This window comes from Heliangelus exortis, chromosome 2, assembly GCF_036169615.1.
Source record: "Heliangelus exortis chromosome 2, bHelExo1.hap1, whole genome shotgun sequence".
Classification (NCBI taxonomy): Eukaryota; Metazoa; Chordata; class Aves; order Apodiformes; family Trochilidae; genus Heliangelus; species Heliangelus exortis.
The window spans coordinates 110461743-110477344 of NC_092423.1; positions in this window are offsets into that span (position 1 = coordinate 110461743).

Sequence of the window (15602 nt, forward strand, 5' to 3'; positions counted from 1 at the left end):
GCTGTCCTGGCCCTGTGTCCTTCAATAAAAGTCTGTGTCAACCAGATCCTTTCTAATCTCAATGGGTGGGACTTCTGCTCTCCCTCTCTAATATTTTATTGAAAAAAGCAGTAGCCTCACAAAACTGAGCAAAGATGAGAGATGGTCATAGTGTCATAGGCTAGCTCAGAAGGACACCTACTCCGAATTTTATCCCCTCAGATGAAAGAGTCTTAAAGCTCTAAAAACAATATTTTTCTAAACCTAAATTTATTTTTGTAACTCTGCAGTTATACGGTAGTTAATACCTACCTAGCTGTTTGAATGTTGACAATCTTCAGTCCATTCCTGTATGAGAGGGGCAGAAAAGAAAGAGGGTATTTTACAAACACTTTGCTGTTAAATACAAAACATGAATAGAATGATTTCTGCCTCTAAAATGTCACATATGCTATATTTTACTATGTACTAACGTTTTAATTAGAATAATTTCATTTATTCTGTCACTATAGTGATACTCATACATTTTGCCATCATGTACCTCTCCACTCCTACTTCTAAGAATAAGTCTTTAAGGGATTGTCTTGTTACAAGAACTGCCCTCCCAGCAATAAAAGCTCTTCCATTCACTTTGGATTGGCTTAATTGCACACTGAATAGTGTTTTTTAAATGGAAAACCAGGATGTATTTGATTAAAAATCAGACAAAAATGATTTCTGCTTTCTGTGAGATTATCATTTTTGGTATGCGTGAAGATTTTTTTCCTTTCCCCCCCTCTCTCCCACCTCCCCACGCCATAGGTGTAGGTATGCATGTATGTATTTATTTATTTATGTTGAATAAATTCTGTACAGTATTACGTTTTCATGCACTTTACTGGGGATGAAGTAGTATTTTGAGATCATGTGTGACAACCAGGGAATGAATGAAGCCATAAAATAATTGTTATTCCCCTTATATACTGCTCACTTTGTTACAGTTATTGAAGTTTTGGTGAAAATGTGATCAGAAAAAGTCTATCTCAAATACAAAATGAAACTCAAGTTTATGTATTCCAAATGCTTGTGTTTTGTTCAATCCCACTACCTCAATGGCCAGATGAATCTCTCAAGTTCTGTAAGAAAAAATGCTGTATGTTTTCAGAGGCACTTTAATCAATCTCTCAGATTTGCACTGTGCTCTTTCAAATAATCCCTGGGCCCTGACAGCCAAATTATGTTTTTTCATTAAAATATTTTCCTATATTTTTTAGTGCTAATGACACTGTTTGGTAAGGGATTTTTTTTCATCAGTATCTTTACCTGGAGCATGAAATTACCTTGGTATTTTTCTGATTTTTTTTTTTCCAATAGATTCCTTATTAATATATTGAAATTTCATACCCAGGAAATGTAGGTCTCCACTGGAAAGACACAGCTTTGAAAAATAAATATATCTAGTTAATATGGCGAGGATGTGTCAAAAGCACATGCTCTAAAATCCTTTACCTAGTCCTATTAACATACTCAGAACTGATCTGTCAAGTACCTTTGAAACAATGGGAAAAAGTTTAAGCTTTATTGCAGATAAAGGCCTCCAGTCTCTTCATGAAGAAAATCACTCAAGAAGCAAAGAAATTCTAGCAATCCTTTTCTTTTATATTTTCTAAACCCAGTGACAAAAAACATTTTGTACAAAACATGGTCTACTTTAAAAACACTAAAAAACTCACCTATTTTCCCTTTTCTTGTCTTTCCTTTTTTCCTCCACATGCTATTTAATGCATCTATTCAGTCTTTATTAGAGACTTGTCCACCAGAGCCGTGGGTGAAATCTGGTGGCCTGTAGCTCCCAGGATCATCTCCAGAGCCATTTTTTGTAGCTGCAAACATGGAAAACTATAGAAGAGCAAAGTGCTCATATTTGTCTCAGTGTTATCTGGTGATGGCATCCACTTTTGCTTTAGTCCTTCAGTTTTATAGATGTGTTCCTTGGGTGATTGCCAACTTATCCTTGTGATATCACTTTGGTTTCACACCTGCATATTTTTTTCAAAATGCATTACTCCTGCAACCTATCTGCTACCACCCCTGTATTAGGGAGGAGAATATTCCCCAATTCCCTAGGCAGCCTCAAAAAATTTATTGAGCTTTCTCTCTTACCCCTGATATTAATTTTTATGTTCTTGTCCCTAACTGTTTGATGAAAATAGTTTATCAAAATTATAACAAGTTCTGGATTTATTTTTATGTATGTCACTTCTTTAGTTTTAACCACAGCCTGAAATGGTTCCTAGCATTGTAAACAGGTCTACAAAGATTTTTGTGCTTATAAGGTATAAGATCTTAATCCACCTTAAGTTGAAGCAGGGAAATAAAGTATACCATGTACCTCAAGTGGCTTCTATTTTTTTAAAGTCCTTTTCTTATGGCAGAAATTCAGGGCAGGGGGCAGGGAGACTTGGGAAATGTAGCTAAAAACATTTATTTTATGTTTTCAGCTGTCTTATTTGTATTCTCCTCTACTGGAGATCAAAGTCTCCCCATGATGCCAACCTCAGTTTGAGAACTGCTGATTTACACTTAAAACAATATGAAGTGTGAAGAAAGAACAGGAGACACTTCTTGGAAGTGATTAGGAGTTTATTACAGACTATTTTGCTTTACCAATAATATATTATATGATTTTAATTTTTTCTCTGTCTGATTAAATTAAAGATGACAAATGCCAGAAATCACAATTAGATGTTTTCTGAGAAAGAAAACCTTTTGCTTCTCATAAGGGACAGCTATGCAGTCAGGATTGCAATTCTGGGCTTAGGAAAGCAGGAATATTTTCCTGAATCTTGTAACTTGTTTTCTATTGGCATGTAATTTAACTGCCACTGGTTTAATTTTCTTATCTCAAAAATCAGCATACCATCTTAAAATATTTTGAGATCCATTGAAAATTAGTGGTCACGACTATTTAAGAGAATGGACACGTATTACTTCAAGAAGTTCTATCATATCAAAGTTATATAAGTCAGAATTATATATTCAGAGAAAGATATAAAATTATTCCTCTGTGCTTAAAATGTAACAGGATTTTTTATTAAAAATGTAAAATGCTGATGGTGTTTGCATCATGAATAAAAACTTGCCTGTGTAGAAAATATATCATCTTCTGCCTGGTACAAATTTGTTCATGCTTATATTCATACACACATTTCAGCAAGCTCAGAGGTTTTGATTTTTAATTACCTTGAAAAAAATTGAAATAGTTTTCCTATAATTTCTTCCTCTTTAAAAGAAAAAAGGAAAAAAATGAACCTCTGTGTTTTCAGATTTTAGAAACCTGCTTTTAACAGGGTGGCTATTGATGTGCTTTGAAAATATAACCAGTAATATGGTCTCCTCATGAAGGAGATTCAGAAGATTCTGAATCATTCAAATGAACTTCATTTTTAAAATAATTTAATAAGCTAACTTGTTTACAAGCTTTTATTGGAATGCAAATTAATATGCTATTTTAATTATTTTTTTTAAATATCCCACAGTTTTGCCAAGTCCATCTCTCAGATAGACCTTTACAATTTGATATAACTTCAATGTGTCAGTAATTATATCAGTAATACTGATAATAATCAGTAATTATAAAGTGAAATGTATATGTTTAAAATTAAAGAAACAAGTTCACATGTTCACAGAACAAGAAAGTGTGGTGTTATCTCTGGCACCCTAGACAAAATAATAAGTATGGAAATAATAAGCATGAAAACTATGAGCCTCTTCAAGAACTTGTTTTTTGGTACCTTTTACTTGGTTTTTTGGTACCTTTTACCACTTAGTGCTTCTCAGCAACTCACCTCAGATTGCCACTTTGTAGAGTCAAAATGGTTGTTTCTGTTTATCCTTCCATTACCTATGTGAGAAATTGTAGGGTTAAGGCAGTCAGCTAAATTACTTACCATCCTAACAATTATGAATGGAGTAAAATTTGGGAAGATCAATATCTTGACTGTCTGAAATGTATGTAATGAATGTTATGAAATGAAGAGGTTTATAAAACAGGGGAGTGGTTGGGTCACCATCCCTGGAGATATTTAAAAGACACATCGATGTTGTGCTTAGGGATATGGTTTAGTGGTGGACTGGGCAGTTCTGGGTTAACAGTTGGACTTGAAGATCTTAAAGGTCTTTTCCAAACAAAATCATTCCATGATTCTATAGATTCCATCCTTCTGGATCCCTTATGTGGAATACTGAGGGCAGTAAAAGGATGAGGAAGAAGTTTCCAGAGTAAATTCCATAAGTCTTGCTGCCTGGCATTGGTGGCTAACAGGTCACATACATACTTCATACATCCCTACAGGCTTCTACCAGATATCTTCTTTCTTGGATCTTTCATCTAATATGAAGATGTGTCTCAGGCCAATGCTTTTTTATTATTATATTTGTAAAGAAAAGGCTTTTCTATGTTTTCCTTTTCAAGCCATTCTTTTCAGGAGTCCCCCAGCAAAAAATTTTGCTGATGTTCACAGTGTTACTGTAAACATGATGCTGGGGGTATGAACAGATAGTGCAATTTATGCAATAAATATTCCCATGTCTTTTCCCTCAGGCCCTGTATAACTTTTCTTCATGCCTTTTTTCCTTTTCAGGCAGCTCAGCTCTCTCCTTGACATTGTGGCTTATATTAGATTAGAAGACAAATTTAGCAAGAAAATGCTTAGAAGGCACATAAGAAAAAGAAAATGTGAGGGAACATAAATACATACCATTAGTCAAGGAACAGTTTACTCTCTCTGTGGGAAGACTTCCTAGAAATAACCAAATCTAAAGGCAAATTTCATCAATGGCAGTGAACAAGGGTAAAATATTCTGTTGACTTGTTTATAAGTTGGAGGTAACTGGCAACTGGCAACTATATTCAAGAGGGATGTGGAAAAGGTATTTAGGAACTTTGTCTTAATTTTTATGGGAAGTGTGTCTTTGAAGCTGGCAGAAAAAATGTTAATAAATATAATATTTTCTAATGCTTCGATAAGAATATGAGGGAGATAAATACAGATCATGCTCTTTTTGTGGGTAAGCTAAAAGAAAGTTCTTAATTATGTGGTAATTTTGTAGCTTTTTTTTTCCTGGTATTCTGAAATTCACGGACCCCAGAACTGGTCCACTTTCTTGGACTGGAAGAATCTGTTCTTGTCCATTTTGTGTAGGATTGTATCCCACAGAGTTTTGTAGTGTTTCCGTTTCTTCCAATAGGATCCTGTGTCTGCTGAGGTAACTTGTTCTTAAAATGGAGTAGTTTATGTTTTATTATGTATTTCCCTGCTTTATTTATTTTCCTGCCTTATTTACTTTCCTGGTTTAGTGGGAGAGTTGGACTAGAGGATTGCTACAGGTCCCATCTAATTCTGATGATTCTGTGATTTTATTCTCATGTTACCAAAATGATTTAGAAAACATAGAGGCTAAAGGCATATAAAAAAATATACCCTTCTTTTCTTTTGTCTGGTCTTTCTAAATGCCAATGAACCTGTAGGTAATCAGAAGGCCTAACTAATCCACACACACTACTACATTTCTGTGTATATCTGGGCAGATTCTTTCTGGTCTGGGTATTGAGTCAGCCCCAGATGACATCCCTTTGAATAATACAAAGGTGTCTTCATTGGTTGGTTTGTGTTGGCATGCTTTTATCCCCTCTCAGGCCAAATCAATTCCATAAATCGACAGAGGCCAGAGGCATCAAATCTAATAGTTCTGGCATTATCCCTTAACGACCATTTTGTGGGCTCTTGTGAGTCATCTCCTATTTTCTGCTTGACCCATGTTAGACAATTCCAAGTAAGAGGCACTTAAGTCAAAATATTTGTATAAAAACCACTAGGTCAGCCTACAGCATTATCAAATTATTTCAGAGTAGCTCTAGGTGAGTCACAGCAGCAACAATGCATTGATGAGTTTTGCAGAAATCAATAGCTCTCTGCATCTGCTCAGCAATCTGTGTAAATTGACATTGTAGATGCTAGAACTGGGGCCAAAATTCAAAATTACATCTGAAGAATTACATTAATCTTAGATCTGATTTTCAAAATGTGATAGTTCATCAATATTTTAGAGGTCAGTGAGAGTCAAACAAGACCACTGAGGGTCCACCTTTTTAACAGCAAAAAAGATTTTGCCAGTTTTGTAAGAAAGTGAGGTGAATGTAGTTAATTTTCCTTCTCTCTTTTTTTTTGTTTTGTTTTGGTTTGGTTTGGTTTTTAAATAAATATAAGCATATCTATATGATAGAAGTTCACAGTAATTTATTTGACATATTGATGTCATATCACAATGTTTGCAAACAAACCAGATATTTGAAGTGACTTGATATATTGTCATGCCCTCCTTGTAAAAGGGGGATCTGGCAATTCTTATGACTTCAAGGAAATTTAATTTCCCTCAAGTTTTCAGTACTTTGAATATATGCTTCCACTTTTTTAGACCCTTTATTATGAAGTGATAGAGTAAACATATATCTAATATATGTGGCAGGGTAGTCAGCCAACAAGTAGAAAGTTATGCAGCAAAAGTGATGCTGGTGATGTAAGTAAAGTGGTGACGGGGAACATTCCTAAACACTGGAACTAAAATGCTTTACTGTTCAGTCACTACAGTCTTAAACTCCTCCTCATGTTGTTGCATGATTGATTAAAACATTCCCTGGCATATATTTGGCCCAGGCTATCTCCAAAGCAATTCCAGATTGGATTGCAGAATGAGAACTGAGCAGGACCATTCACCATAAGTAGACCTAATGTCATCATCCTGTTTTGGGGTGTGAGAGAGTGCAGCATTAGGTGTGATGGCTACTCCATGCCAGCTTGTCTCAGTGCCAGAAAACAATATTGGGTATGGTTAATTTAGTAGGATAGCTATAGCCTTGAAGGCCTTTTCCTCTGTATTAACAGCAAATCACTTAAGAAATCAAAGGCATAATTAGAACCAAGGCACTAGATTAATTTATCCCTGTCTGCTGGTATTTAAATGTGTTTACACAGTAAACCAGTGACTTTTTGCTCATTGTTTTGCATTTAATATGTGACTGTTACTGTCAAGGTAATGTATGCCTTCTAGTATGAAAACATTTCATCAGACCTTTCCTATGGGGAATCATACAAGTTCAGAATTTTCTACCTCCTTCTGCTCCAGGGGCACAAAAACATTGCATCCATGTAGATGTATTAAATGTGCTTGAAAACAAAGAGAAGAAAGGGATCAAAAACTTTACGTTCGATAGGTCTTTTGAAGACTTCTGGAAGATGGAGCAACTTGCGTAGTCTGCTTGGGAGCAGAGCTTCAGAGAGAAAAAAACTAGAACAGAAGATAAGTAACACTACAGATGGCTCTGATAACTGTGCTATCTTGCCAGATTTGGGTTATGATATCACAATAGTTCAATCATGGTAGACTTTATATACAGAATTGCTTCTTGATCCCATAGGATTATTATCACATTATCACTCAGTTAGGGAGATAAGCACATATACTGGAAACATAAAGCAAAACTCAATCATAATAGACTTCTTCAGAGTATAATATGACCTCCTGGTGCTTGTAATAGAATTAAAACTGTTATCACCAACGATGCTGTAAATCTTCACTAGCTGAAGTTGTTAAACACATGCAATAATTTAACAGCTTTTTTCCAGACAACTAATGAGTTCAACCAGCACAAGTGAAAGATGGTCAAGCGCATCCATGTGTTTCCAGCTGATAAACTGCTTCTTCCTAATGAGAAAGCTATTAACCTTTCTCAGAGAAAGTGTCACAACATAGCCTTGTGATCCATATCCTTGTACAGACATTCAAAATGTGTTCTTCTGAAATAAGTGCTGAAGATATTATAGACAAAACCAAGTCAGCTATGGTCATGGTCATACAAGATGAGCAAATGCATCTTAGGAAAGTCTATATGTAAACTAGTTAAAAATCTGTAATAGGGATATCAAAATATGTTATAGAGGCTGTTAGATTTTTTTGTGTCTGAAACAAACTTCAGTGACTTAATATCTATGTCACATTCCCACATTAGGTCCCATTAGGTTGGGTCACGTTGACCCAACCTAAACGACAACCAAAGCAGATTTGGACTGGACCCCCTTGCTCCTTCTCAGAGAGGAGGTTATGTGGCTGGATCCAACTTCTCCCACATCTGGGTTTCCCTTTCTGGGTAACCAGTGAGGGCCCCCCTGGGGCTGTCCAAATCCGCCTCAATCAGATTAACGTAAAAATGTCATACAAGGTCTGTTTCTCTATAAATGAAATAGTAATTTTATTGATCTAACATTAAAGGTTATTTGGGAGCAATTCTAAGGGAAAACAGATCTCTAAGAAGTATGCATGTATTTATTTATTTATTTTTATAAAGGTGAAACAAAAAATAGAAAGAAGAGTGGGAGGGCAAAAAAAGAGAGAGGAGAGAGAGAAAATTACCAGTCCTAGATCCAAACACTGAGCCAGCCAACAGGGGACAGTTGATGATAATGAGATTCCCAAAGCCCATCAATGCAGCCCCTACTTTTATGGGCCTGTTTCACTTCAGTAAGCATGGTTGAGACATATTAGACAACAACCAGAGAAGACCTCTGCCCAATTCCCTCTCTAATCCTTATCTATATGGTATGCAGGCCCTAGGCCATACACAGACCCTTATCTCAGTCTCCTTCTTCTCCAGATATAATTTTTGAAATGCTAATGAGGGGTTTTGAAGCTGGATTGGTGCAGTTCCCTTCACCCCAGTTCTGTGGAGTGCTAAGTGGGTCCGATGAGGGGAATTAGAGTGGTTCCCCTATCCGGTCCCTTACAATCTGCCATTATTTCTGTGTCCATTTAGAGAATATATTGCAGCATTCTGGAAGCTTAGTGTGGAAGGAAAGCTAGAACACATATCTCCCACTTATGCCACTGTCTTATGAGGTGTTACAGATCATTTTCTTTGAGAATGTCTGAGAACAGCACTAAGATCACAGCAGGCATATAACTAAATTAATATGTCTGGTTTCCTGAAACCTAAGCAGCAAGTTATAAGCTCCAAGCTATCATTTTGTCCTAACTTGACTACTTTTTTGTGTGTTGGAAGCAAACCAAAGGGGAACAGTTATTCAAGTAAATATCAGAGTCTTCATGACTGAAATTTTAAATGAGCCCAAAGAAAAAATAAACCAGCATGTGTCGTGAGTGGAGACTGCACTAGTAATTCTGATTTAACTTTGAATGTCTGGTTCAGAGTTTATGAACTCAGCTACTTCTAAGCAGCATTTTAATTTCCACTTGTTTTCTGGGGGAGAGGTGCTTTGTGGAAAAACATGAACATAAAAAATAAAAATAAAACCAATGGGCTAGGGAAATTAAGCTTTTACACAGTAGATAGTTTTTAAATGTTTATGATGCTCACAATAGGCTCAGGGTCTCAACAGCTTTTCTAGGGGGATTCTGGAACCAGTCCCCAGCAGTACCAAAAGTGGAAGTATTAAAGGAGAATGGATCTTAGCAGCCTACTGACACTTCCATGGCGCCACAAAAGCCAAGAAGCTGAAGCAGGTGAAATAATCTTTGACTCTGCAATTCAAAGCCTCTTTTCATGCTATCTGCTACTAAGAGATGTCATGTAATGAGAACTCAAACTATCTTGTGTCACTATTCCTTTTCCCCACATTTCAAGGCAGCTGGAAAAATAATGGGTGACAACAACCCCATGGGGAGCTCCAGGCTGGGGACAGAGTGGTTGGAGAGCAGCCAGGCAGAGAGGGACCTGGGAGTCTGGATTGACAGGAAGCTGAACATGAGCCAGCAGTGTGCCCAGGTGGCCAAGAAGGCCAATGGCATCCTGGCCTGTATCAGGAACAGCGTGGCCAGCAGGTCCAAGGAAGAGATTCTGCCCCTGTACTCAGCCCTGGTGAGGCCACACCTCGAGTACTGTGTCCAGTTCTGGGCCCCTCAGTTCAGGAAGGAGATTGAGGTTCTGGAGTAGGTCCAAAGGAGGGCAACTGGGCTGGTGAAGGGACTCGAGCACAGATCCTATGAGGAGAGGCTGAGGGAGCTGGGGCTGTTCAGCCTGGAGAAGAGGAGGCTCAGGGGAGACCTCATCACTCTCTACAACTCCCTGAAAGGAGGGGGTAGCCAGGGGGTGGTTGGTCTCTTTTCCCAGGCAACTCTCAGCAAGACAAGAGGGCACGGTCTCAAGTTGTGCCGGGGGAGGTTTAGGTTGGACATTAGAAAGAATTTCTTTACTGAGAGGGTGATCAGACATTGGAATGGGCTGCCCAGGGAAGTAGTGGATTCTCTCTGTCCCTGGAGATATTTAAAAAGAGACTGGATGTGGCACTCAGTGCCATGGTCTGGTAACTGTAGTGGTAGTGGATCAAGGGTTGGACTTGATGATCTCAGAGGTCCCTTCCAACCCAGCCAATTCTATGATTCTATGATTCTATGATTCTATGGTGAGTATAGAGTCCAATTCAATTAGGACATCTGGGTTTGGAGTAAGGCATCAAATCCTAAATGTTTCTGTTGTGAAATAAAAAAGGATGGATGAAATTATGTAGATTTACTTGAATTTCCATTTCTTCATAACCTTCATGTATGGTAACCACAAGGTTTTATACCTCAAATCTAAAGAAAACAGCCTTCCAAAGCCCCCTCTTGTTAAGAAAGCATTCCTGATATAGCAGTATTAAGCACACTAAAATTATGGTCTCTTTAGTTATATCATCATCTACTGCTTTCTTACAGAGGTTTCCTGTTTTGTTAAGACCACAAAGTGAACAGTATGTTAGAAATAACTATTCACAATTTTTGTTTTTTACTCATCATTCAAAGTCCAGTCCATCCCTTGTTACTGTACCCTCTTAAAATCCACTCTGAAGAGAGACATATTAAAACTCCTGGGTTTCCCATGGTCCTCATGACTATAATATCTGCACACTGCTGAAATAATAGCAGGTTAGTTTTCACAAGGTACTAGAAGATCACAAGGCATTTTGCTTGTTTGCAGGCAGAAAATTGAAAACAGAATGATTAGAAGCAAAACTTTTCCACTCACATTTGGTGTCAGTCTTTCAGGACAGCTTAATAACATGCAGATCTGTAAGTGCTCAGGGCAGAACTCAGTCTGAATCAGTCACAGGGATGCTCAGGAATCTGGAAACAAGACACTCAGACCTAATGTCAGAAACCCAGGAAACAAGATGCATGTAATACAAAATGGGTTGCACTGGTTTTGGTTGCCTCAAAGGAATGGTATAAAAGAAAGAAACCGCTTCTCCAGTTATAATTTATTTGCCTCGGAGATAAAATCATCCTTTCTTTACCAGCAAGGTTATCTTGTTTTGAGCCATTTCATTCCACATCTACAGCAAAAAGAGGCATCAGCTTTGCAGACAGCTTCATTTTCTAAATATCACTGTTTTAATGTCTTGGGGTGAAGCCTACCAGAAAGCGCTGCCCAGTGAAATCTTGACTGCATCTTCCCAGCTCTAACTTCTTAGACAATTCTCACGGGTGCAGGAAAAGCAAAGTGAGCAGAGTTAATTGTCATGGGATAGGCTTTCCTGAAAAAAAGCTTGATTAAATCTACTGTGCTTTAGTGGTTTACATTTTCCCAGAAAAGAAAAAAAAAAAAAAAAAAGGAAGCACAGAAGATGAACTCCCAGTGACTTTATATCCATCTAACACATCTAGAGAATAATGCCAGAAGGTGACAGTGAGCCAGGTATCAGCAGCTCATTGGCTTTAGGTGTAGAGAAAATCAAAGAGACTGGCCTGGGGTGACAAGATGAATAAATGTTGTAATAAGAAGTACTTTTTTTTCTGGCATTAGTTATTCTGAATGTAACTCTGAACAAGATATCATCCTCTGAATCTTGTCTCACATAGCAATACTGTCTGAAATGATACAAGTCCTTATGACACTTACCATAAGTTCATGTAGCAATATTAAAGATTGTATGTATTATTCTCTGACCTATTAGTTTTACTAAAATTTCCTTTGTTTTTTTTTCTTTTTTAGTTTTAACTGCAGTCTGCGTTTTTCACTGAGCTGTCTATTGTGATATCCAAGATCAATCCTTAAGAACTATTTTAGGAAACCCCCTTCCAGACACAATATTCTCTTTTTCCTTTTTTGAGATCTCTTGCTAGCAATTTTGCTGCCCAGAAGGCATTTCTTCTTTCTTTGCTAATAGATTCAAGGGCTCTGACCATGAATCCCCAGATCCCCTTGGTCTCCCTTATAGCTGTATATCATTAAAACATCCATTCCCATGTCCTGATCATTCTCCTGCCTTGTCCCAAGGTTTTTATTTCTTACTGACTTGAAAAAGTTTATATAAGAGTCAGTTTATCTGTAAGCAATCAAAGTAATTTCCCTACTGCTTTTTTGGTTTTCTTTTTTTTTTTAGCATCTTTGGAATCACTGAAAATTTTGGTTTAGGCATTTGTAAGGTAAACACATCCCTATTACACAAGAGCTGCTCATGGTCCTGGAATTTTTAATGCACATTCAAGCTGTGGGACTCACCAGGGCTTCCCAGCTTCCAGGAAAGAATACCAGACTTCAGATGTAGCTTAATTACATCCAAACTCTATAACGGGACTGGTCAAGATTTATCATCTCTCCCCATCTGTTCCCACCTTCCCCTTACCTGATGTCCTAGTTTCAACTGGATGTAAATCAAGATACATCAGGGAAAGGATGATCTGGCAGTCCCTGTTCAAGCTAGTAAGTGAACAGGAATTGAACATCCCACTGAAAAAGTATCATTTGGGTGGGTAGATTAGTTTAGTAACTTTACATTTAACATTCCACTTGGCATCAGAGCATTTTGACCAAAGTGAACCTGAAGAACTGCAGCAGTGAGCAATCTGTTTCTCTCCTCTCAATTGCCCTGGCACCTAGTTGAAAGGGACCTAGTCCCTAGGCTCTTCTTTTGTATGTAGAAGCATATAAAGCTTTTTGTGTTATATTTTATTTAGACTTAAATATAACAATTATTGCCTAATTAGATTCAGACCCTTTAAGGTGTCATGTTAATTCCTTGATGAATAAAAGGACACAAAAAGAACACCTCCCAGGACTTTGTGGGGAAAATATGCTGCTTAGTGGTAGCAAGGCAGGAATTCTTGGAGAAACTGGAATATCTCAAGATATCTGTTTTTGAAGAATGTCTTTGTGATGACCTGCATTTATTTCTATCCCTTTAAAAACCCTCTTTGTTTCCATGGAAACAAAAAGAAAGCAGAAACACCAGGTAAATTTGATAGCAGGAAGAAAACTGTTTTTGTACTACCTAAATAAGTGCAGTAGAAGGAAAACATCAAGCAAGCAATAAAGGAATTGATTTTATAACAGCAAGCAATTATAATTATGACTCCAAAATAATATATCTAATTTATATTTTAATAGAAGAGAATAGTTCAGCTGGAACAGACCTGCAACAATCATCTAATCCAGCTGCCTGACCACTTATGGGCTGAACAACAGTTAAAGCATGTTCTTAATGGCATTGTCCAAATGCCTCTTAAACACTGAGGCCTGGGCCATTGGCCATATTTCTAGGAAGCTTGTTCCAGTGCTCGACCACCCTCTTGGTAAAGAAGATCCTGAACATCCCCTGGCACATCTTTGAAGCATTCCTCTAAGTTCTGTCAGTGAATACCAGGGAGAAGAGATCAGCATCTCCCTCTCCACTTTCCTCTCTCAAGAAGTTGTAGGGAGAAATAAGATTGCTCCTCAATCTCTTCTTCTCCAAGCCAGATTAACACAGAGCCTGTAGCTGCTCCTCAAAGGACATGCTTTTCAGCCCTTGCACCATCTTTGTTGTCCTCCTCTGGACCTCCTTCACAGACCTTTATATCCTTCTTAAATTGTGGGGTCCAGAACTGCACACAGTACTGAGGGTAAGGCTGCACCAAGGCTGAACATAGCAGAATAATTCCCTTTCTTGATCTGCTGATAATGCTGTGTTTGATGTTCCCCAGGATGCCATCTGTCTGCTTGGCTGCCAGGGCACCTGGATGGCTCTTATTGACCCTGCTTTGACCAGCACCTCCAAATCCTTTTCTTCCCATTCACTCATCTCCCAGTTTATATTTACATCCAGCATTACTCCACTGCAGGTGCAGATGCTGATATTTTTTCTTGTTAAATCTCATGCTATTGGTGATTGCCCAATGCTTCAGTCTATTTAAATCCCACTTCAAGATTCCTCTCTCACCAAATGGGTCAACAGCATCTCCCAGCTCAGCAAAATTGTGCATTCAACTCCCACACCCAGATCATTGATAAAAATATTGAACAGAACTGTGTAGAACAGAACCCTAAGTAGTACCAATGGTGACTGGTTACCAGTCAGATGTAGCTCCATTCACCACAACCCTTTAAGTTGTGTCCTTCAGCCAGGTCTTCACAAAACTCATTTGCTCACCTCACAACTGGACAACTTTTTCAGAAAGATAATGTGAGGCACTTTTTTTGCAGGTCAGAATGTGTAAATGTTTTATTATAGGCTTCAGACCTTTAGATCCAGAACTCTGTGAGCATCTGAGAGAACCCTGGGGAAAAGAGTTGAGAGGGATCATGTTCAGAAGATAATGCTGCCTAGGAAGAGCAAGAAAAAGTCATTGTGACAACAGATGTGTAACTTTTCTGTGATTTCCAGTGTTCAGTTCAGTAGATACTGCTGAACTACTCTTATTTGAGTAGTTGTAGAGACTAAAGTTTCTGCAATTGTATTTACTGTCATGTCAGGAGAAGCTTTACTTATTTAGATATATTATTATAATTACTTCCATATCCATTGTATTCCTGAGAAGGCAGGTCTCATTTTACAGGTGCTCTGCATTCTAATATTTGGTCAGTGACTTGCTCAACGAGTCTCAGCTCCCTATAAGTTTTTTGATCAGCTTTGTCCCATAGCACAAGTTTTATTCTGAGTTTCTGATCACCATGAACTATTCTGTGCACACACCCACACATTGCTCTGCTGTCCTTCAAGCAATCATAATATCTCAGAGATGTTTCACTGTTTCACATTAGCATTACAGGAGATGAAGTGAATTCTGTGATTCTAGGAAACCAAAATTCTCAGAATGAGCAGCACAAAAGACCAAAGCTAGCAAAATGAATACATGGAATGAATAACATAAACATCCAAGAGTTCAAGCATCTGATGCAGCAGTAACAGCTTGCTCTGACATTTTTCCGCAGCACATGAAATCCCAATTCATGTTTTAAAAGACAAGAAAGAGCAGTGCTTGCTTTGGTAGATTCTCTTGAGATAGCTGGTAATGATCTGGTAAGTTTGTGACAAGGAGCACCATGAAGGCTAATGTGGGACTCTGACCACATTTCATCCATAAAACGCTCTAGGCAACTTTCCCTAGAGTCAGAAATTTTATTCCAAGAATTAGTGTTAAAATGCTCTTGGTAAAGCCTAGCTGCTCTGACAAGTTTCTTTCCTCATGCAGACTGCTGTGCAGTGGTACTGTGTTTTAAATGGCTTTCACACTTTTGGAGGCAGAGCTTAACTTCAGTTTTATGTTGGTCTGATAATTTCCAGTCTGCCTTGCGGAAAATTCCATGTGCATGGTGTACATGGGGTAGGCTTGTG